Below are 6,982 nucleotides of genomic sequence, written 5' to 3' on the forward strand. Positions count from 1 at the left end.
GGGAAGGGGCCACAAAGGCCATCTAGTCCAGCCCCCTGGTCAGTGCAGGATCAGCCTGAAGCATCCAGGAGAAGGATCTGTCCAGCCGCTGCTTGAAGACAGCTCCTTAAGACTGTCAACACCATCTTTAACCTGGGAGTAAGGCTCTGACCACACCCTAGTGGCTGTGCCCACCCCTCGTCTTGCTCATGCTTCCTCAACTGGACCATCTTTAGCAGTCGCTGAGGAAATGGAAGCCAGGAGAACAGGAAGGATGCTGAATCATTGGCCCTCACTGTGGAAACCATTTCATTTGACAGCCAAGAAGTCAGGAATTCATCTCATGGCCAAACTGCTTCTGGACTGCATGACTTCAAAGCAGGGATTCCCAACCAGGGGTCTGTGGGAGCTCCAGAGGGGTCTGCAGACTTTCCCCTCCTGCCTTAATGGACTTGGCCACCAGCCGGGGAACCGACCCCTTCCCTTGCCCCCCCTCCCAGCATGAGCGAGCTCTCTCACAGTCTCTGTGCCCAGGAGGGGTGGAGCCTGCACACCTACTCCCATCTTAAGGGAGCTTCTGTCTCTCCCCCCTCAGTCCTCCTTGAGTCTGCCTGTTAATATGGTTGGTGATGTCACTTCCAGTGTCATGTCACTTCCAGGTTAGGGTTAGGGAGGCGTGGCCAGCAGACATCACTTCTGGGGCTCCTTGAAGACTGGAAAATTATTTTAGGGCCTCCTCTATGGTCAAAAGAAAAGGCTGCTTCAAGGTGAGGCATTTCATGTAGAAAACTAGCATGTAAGGCAAAGGCTCCATGACATCTGCCCTCCCTGTGTGATTTGTGTTTAATTCTTTCTTTTATAGTGGTCCATTCCATCGGGAGCCTGCCACCTGCTTTTGGAAGTGATACAATCCAAGTGATCTTCATCCTCTTCCGACTCAGGACTGACTTTAACTCCTGGATGAAAGCGTGGGATCTGTTGCCTGAATTGAAAGACCTTGACAGGAAGTTGCAGGACCCTAGAGTCACATGACAGGAAACAGAGAAGCCAGAGCTACGCCCTCACCAGTGCATAGTCCAAGATACTGAGCAACAGATTGAGAAAGCTTGGAACAAGCACAAGTTGAGGCCAGGAGGTCTAGTGAGAAACCTGCAAGGATCAGAGCACCGGAGGAATCCATTTTGCCACTGAATGAGATCACGTTGCCAATCTGCTGCTCCTTGTTGGCCTGGGGAGGGGCCGTGACTCTGTGTCAGAGCATCGGCTTGGCAGGTTACCCCTAGTTAAAGGATCTGGAAGAAAGTGATGTGAACGATTTCAGCCTGAGGACCTTGAAGAGCCACTTCCAGTCAGAGAAGAGCAGCCATTCTTGACTTTTTTAATCATTGAGAAACCCCTGAAACATTCCTTGGGCTTCAAGAAACCCCAGAAGTGGCACCACAGTGCAGAATATGGTTGGGAAGCAGCGCTGTGGACACGCCCACCCAGGGCCCCTCCCTTTCCCAGGGCCACCGCTGGCAATTTTACTGTTTTATTCTGATGTAGGTTGACCTTATTGCTCCGTGCCCCAAGACAGCGAGTCGAAGAGGGACAGTATATATAAATAAATATCGGGGAGGGGGGCGGGGACGTTGATGCGGCCATATATGCTCATATCACAATAAATGTTTAACAATTTTTTAAAAAGATTTTCAAATAATGAATGAACTCCCACCCATTCGGGAAGCCCTTCCAGGGCCATCAAGAAACCCCAGGGGTTCACAAAACCCTGGTTGAGAGAGCCCGGAGTAGATAACACTTAACATGCTGGACCAGAGATCTCATTCAGGGTAAGGCAGCTTCACGTCTTCATGGGGTGGTAACATTTTTCTCTATGCCTGCTTCCTATTGCCTTATTCCCCCAAAAGCAGCCAAAGGAGGGAGGGTTCTATAGGGGACAACGCAGCAGTTCTACAACTCACCCAGGGTCACGACCCACGTGTTGGTTTAGAACAGGGGTGGGCAAACTGTGGCCCTCCAGATGTCCATGGACTACAATTCTCATGAGCCTCTACCAGCATTTGCTGGTAGGGGCTCATGAATTGTAGTCCATGGACATCTGGAGGGCCACAGTTTGCCCACCCTTGGTTTAGAATAAGTTAACTATGCCCTGACCTCATGGCCCTGTTAACTATGTTAACTATGCCCTGACCTCAGATTCCCCCCTCCCCTTGTTCTCCCCACCACTCCAGCTAACAATGTTATCTTGCCAGGGCATGTGTGCAGTGTTTTAAAAACTACAAGAGAAGAAGGAGGCCTTGGAAACCAGGATGGTGTTTGGTGAAGATCTCATATCAGTAGCCATGGATGCACCATCAACGGAGACAGACCACCCTTGGCAACCACAAGCTGTTGTGCTTGTGTGTTGCATTTATCTGCAGTGACCTTTGCCGTCCTTCCCAGCTACGTGGGCGTCAGTTACACAACCTCAGCGTGCAGCCGATCCTTGCTGCCTCCTCCACGAAGCGCACCTGGGAGAAGGTGGGTGGGCTGGAGCAGGCAGTTGGAAGGGTCAGCAAACGCTTCCTTGCACCGTAGCAAACGCGCCTGGGCTCGGGCACAGTTTAGGGCCCCCCAAGGGGAAGCTGCAAAACACACCAGCTGGGGAGAACTCCCCAGGACCCATCTGCTCAACAGAGACTAACAAGGCCGAGTCTGCCCGGGCAGTTCTACCTAACTGTGTCTTTTTTTGGTGCTCCGCCCTACTCAGGTACATGGCTTAAACTCCCCCAAATTGGGTGGGGAGGTTCAATCGTGCTCCAGGGATAGGCTTGCCTCTTCCTTGTGCTGTTTCCTGAGCCCAGGCACCCCAAAGATCTCCTGCCTCACTGCATTTAGCACCAGCGACCATGGAAGGCGAGCGGATTGAGAAGAGGGAAGGGGGGACGGCGCGCCGGGTAGCGGCCGGCTGCTAGTGCTGCTGGCTGCATTACAAATAATTAACTTGCTAACAGCAGCATATGTGCATACATGGAGGCAGCAGTGGGGCTGCTGATGCCAGCGGGACACATTTTGTTCTGTTTGCAATGGGGAGGATTTCAATTTTGCGTTAATTGCTCTCTTGCAGATGGCGCAGGCGTGCCTGGCCTCCTCCACTGGCACTTCCTCTAAGCAGGAGTGGGGGATTCTGCCCCCATTGCAGATGTAGCCTGGGTTAAGTGGGTCGGGCTCATGTTGCCATCTGGGTCCTGGGTGAGCTATGGAGGTGAGAAACCATGCACCCATGCGCTAGAACAGGGGTAGTCAAACTGTGGCCCTCCAGATGTCCATGGACTACAATTCCCAGGAGCCCCTGCCAGCATTCGCTGGCAGGGGCTCCTGGGAATTGTAGTCCATGGACATCTGGAGGGCCGCAGTTTGACTACCCCTGCGCTAGAAGGTGGCTGAAGGTAGGGCTCACATGCTTAGTAATTTTTAAGCCTAGAGCTTATGTCTGCTTGACCAGCTGGACTGCGGCTGAGAAAAGGATAAGGATTCAGGAAGGTACTTTTCAAATGCAATGCAAAAATATATATGTTATTCTGTGAACCGTATTATTATTTTATTTTATATACCGCCCTTCCTAGAAGCTCAGGACAGTTTACAGCAGCAATAGAAACAAATAAAAGTACATTCAATAAATATTAATAAAGCCATGAAACATCATCAATAACCACCTCAATGAAAGCATTAAAAGCATAAACTCAACTCAGTGTGCCAGTGTAATCTCCAGCAGGGGTAGCCTAGTTGCAGCATTCATCATGGGGGGGTGGGGGGGTTGTTCTCAGGGGAGGCCCATTTGATGTCTACATCAGGGGTAGTCAACCTGTGGTCCTCCAGATGTTCATGGCAGGGGCTCATGGGAATTGTAGTCCATGAACATCTGGAGGACCACAGGTTGACTACCCCTGGTCTACATCATTCTTACTGCTAATTTTATCAAGAAGAATAAATGTGTTTTTTCAGCATGAGGTTCCTACATCTGCAGTGGCTTCACTGATCGGAAAGCAGGCATTCCCCCCCCCACCCCCCACTTCTAGCTCCGTAATAATGTCTTGCTCTGGGTGACCCAGCTGACCCTGCTGTTCTCGGATCTCAGAAGCTAAGCAGGGCTGGCCTTGGGGAGCAGAAGAGTTCAACCTCCGGGTGCTTGTAGAGGGAAAAAGTTATGGCACACATTACTAATAAAGGTGGCCTCTAGCCTGCATTTGGACACCCTTCCTAGCTTTTCGGAGGATAATGCGGGAGAGAAACTGGAGATGGTTCTGCCAGTTAGCTGCTGCATAATATCTCGCAGGCTTTGCTCTCCTCTCTGCTTACAGGGTGCATTCAGAAGTGTAGGCCCAGGGCTTCTCTCCTTTGGCTTTCCACTTGAGGATCAGAGCCTAGAGCTGGGCAGAAGATTGCTGAGCAGAGAGAGAAGAAGAAGAGTTGGTTTTCACGCCCGGCTTTGCATTACCCACAAGAGTCTCAAAGCGGAAGGCATTGGGAGACTGCTTGATGGTACTGAGAGGTTGAGATTTTAACACTGTTATTTGTTTGTTGTTTATCATTGTATTTATAACCCACCACGTCTGTACCTGACAGCTCGTGATGGTTGTTTTTAACATTCTTAATATCTATATTGTATTGATGTGAATGTACACCACCCTGAACAGCATAGGAGGGAGGGATACAAAATAGAAGAAGAAGAAGACTCTACATGAGTGCAGGTCACCATCTATGAGAACCCATGTGGTGTAGTGTTGGACTACTATCCGGGAGTTGTTGTTGTTAGGTGCGAAGTCGTGTCTGACCCATCGCGACCCCATGGACAATGATCCTCCAGGCCTTCCTGTCCTCCACCATTCCCTGGAGTCCATTTAAGTTTGCACCTACTGCTTCAGTGACTCCATCCAACCACCTCATTCTCTATCGTCCCCTTCTTCTTTTGCCCTCAATCGCTCTCAGCATTAGGCTCTTAGCTGGGTTCAAATCCCCATTCATGGCACGGAATCTTGCTGGGAGACCTTGGGCCAGTCATGTTTTCACAGGGTTACTGTGAGGATAAAATGGAAGGGGAGGTTTCATATAGTAGTTCAGCAGTGGAATCCACTGCCTAAGGAAGTGAAGAGCTCCCCCTTCCTGGCATTCTTCAAACAGGGGCTGGACATTATCCTGGATGCTTGAGGCTGACCCTGCACTGAGCAGAGGGTGGGACTAGATGGCCTGCATGGCCCCTTCCCACTCTAGGATTCTATGAGTCTAGTTCAGCAGGGGAAGGGGCTGCCTAAGGAGGTCATGAGCTCCCCCTCCCTGGCAGTCTTCAAGCAGCAGCTGGACAGATCCTTCTCCTGGATGCTTGAGGCTGACCCTGCACTGAGCAGAGGGTGGGACTAGATGGCCTGCATGGCCCCTTCCCACTCTAGGATTCTATGAGTCTAGTTCAGCAGGGGAAGGGGCTGCTTAAGGAGGTCATGAGCTCCCCCTCACTGGCCATCTTCAAGCAGCAGCTGGACAGATCCTTCTCCTGGATGCTTGAGGCTGACCCTGCACTGAGCAGAGGGTGGGACTAGATGGCCTGCATGGCCCCTTCCCACTCTAGGATTCTATGAGTCTAGTTCAGCAGGGGAAGGGGCTGCCTAAGGAGGTCATGAGCTCCCCCTCACTGGCCGTCTTCAAGCAGCAGCTGGACAGATCTTTCTCCTGGATGCTTGAGGCTGACCCTGCACTAAGCAGAGGGTGGGACTAGATGGCCTGCATGGCCCCTTCCCACTCTAGGATTCTATGAGTCTAGTTCAGCAGGGGAAGGGGCTGCCTAAGGAGGTCATGAGCTCCCCCTCACTGGCCGTCTTCAAGCAGCAGCTGGACAGATCCTTCTCCTGGATGCTTGAGGCTGATCCTGCACTGAGCAGGGGGTTGGACTAGATGGCCTGTATGGCCCCTTCCCACTCTAGGATTCTAGGAGTCTAGTTCAGCCATGGAAGGGGCTGCCTAAGGAGGTGGGGAGCTCCCCAACTTGTCCCCCTTCCCATGGCCAATGAAGGGCCTGGAGGAGTGGGAAGGGGAGGGACCCATTTTGGCGTGTCCCCAGCTCTGCTTCCCAACCCTATTCTGCACAATCATACCACATCTGCGGTTTTTCAAAGCCTCAAGAATGTTTCTCAATGGTAAAATAGTCGAGAAAGGCGGGTATAGATAATTACGTGCAGACGCCATATAATTAATGACATCTCTGCACGTTATTCCGCCTTCCTCCCATCAGAGCTCCTGAGTTTTAATGAAAATTGGTTTAAATAATTAACGTAAGCGTTTTCACTGAACCCTACATGACATGTTGGGAGCCTTCCTGGGCCCCCGGGGGAAGGGCAGCCTAGAACTTTGAAGAATGAATCGTAAATATGAATAATAAAATCAACCCAGCATTTGAATGGACGGGCCAACTGACAGTTATGTCAGCCCTAGACACTGCCCCTCCCCCCTTTTCAAACTGGACTTTCCTCTCGGGGGTATTTCCATTGCTGATTCCCTCCCTTCCTCCCCTCAGGCATTTCAAACTTATCGTCGGAGAAGTCATCGTCATCTGGATTGGAAGTCTTGGCTCCTTCTTATCCTCTGAGTCTCCGTTTCAGGATCAGAGACTATTTGGGCCATCAGAAGAGGTTTTGCTACAACTCCTCAGCGTCTCCTTTGAGCCAGCCAGCCGGCCGGCCGTCTCGCTGCATGGCTCTTCTCCCGAAGGGCTGAACAAAGATCCCCGCTCTCTCTTTAATACTGAAGCGTCTGGCAACATGTCATGGCTTTTGAGAGGTCAGGAGGACTGGGATTTTCCACGAGAGCCTTTCTTCTTCTCTGACGGAGATTAAAGAGGAGACTGTTCTGCTTTGCTGGATTTTCGGCAGAGGCTGGCCTTCAACAGTGACTCCGGAAAAGCTGCCAGTTCCAAGCTGTCAGCCGCTTTCGCATGGGCTGCCTGGCCTGGCCTCTCTTCTCCGCCTGAGACTAA

The 6,982-nt window shown here is 51.4% G+C and overlaps 1 long non-coding RNA gene across 2 annotated transcripts in view; it reads left to right on the top strand.

The window, feature by feature from the left end:
- LOC143828507 (uncharacterized) overlaps positions 1 to 1,574 on the top strand; it is a 38,725-nt gene extending 37,151 nt beyond the window's left edge. For both annotated transcript variants that reach the window (XR_013227676.1, XR_013227679.1), the window contains exon 4: positions 842 to 1,574. This is a non-coding gene — a long non-coding RNA (uncharacterized LOC143828507). The remainder of the gene's footprint in view (positions 1 to 841) is intronic.
- The last annotated feature ends 5,408 nt before the right edge of the window (positions 1,575 to 6,982 follow it).

This window comes from Paroedura picta, chromosome 2 (assembly GCF_049243985.1).
Source record: "Paroedura picta isolate Pp20150507F chromosome 2, Ppicta_v3.0, whole genome shotgun sequence".
In the NCBI taxonomy this organism is placed as follows: domain Eukaryota; kingdom Metazoa; phylum Chordata; class Lepidosauria; order Squamata; family Gekkonidae; genus Paroedura; species Paroedura picta.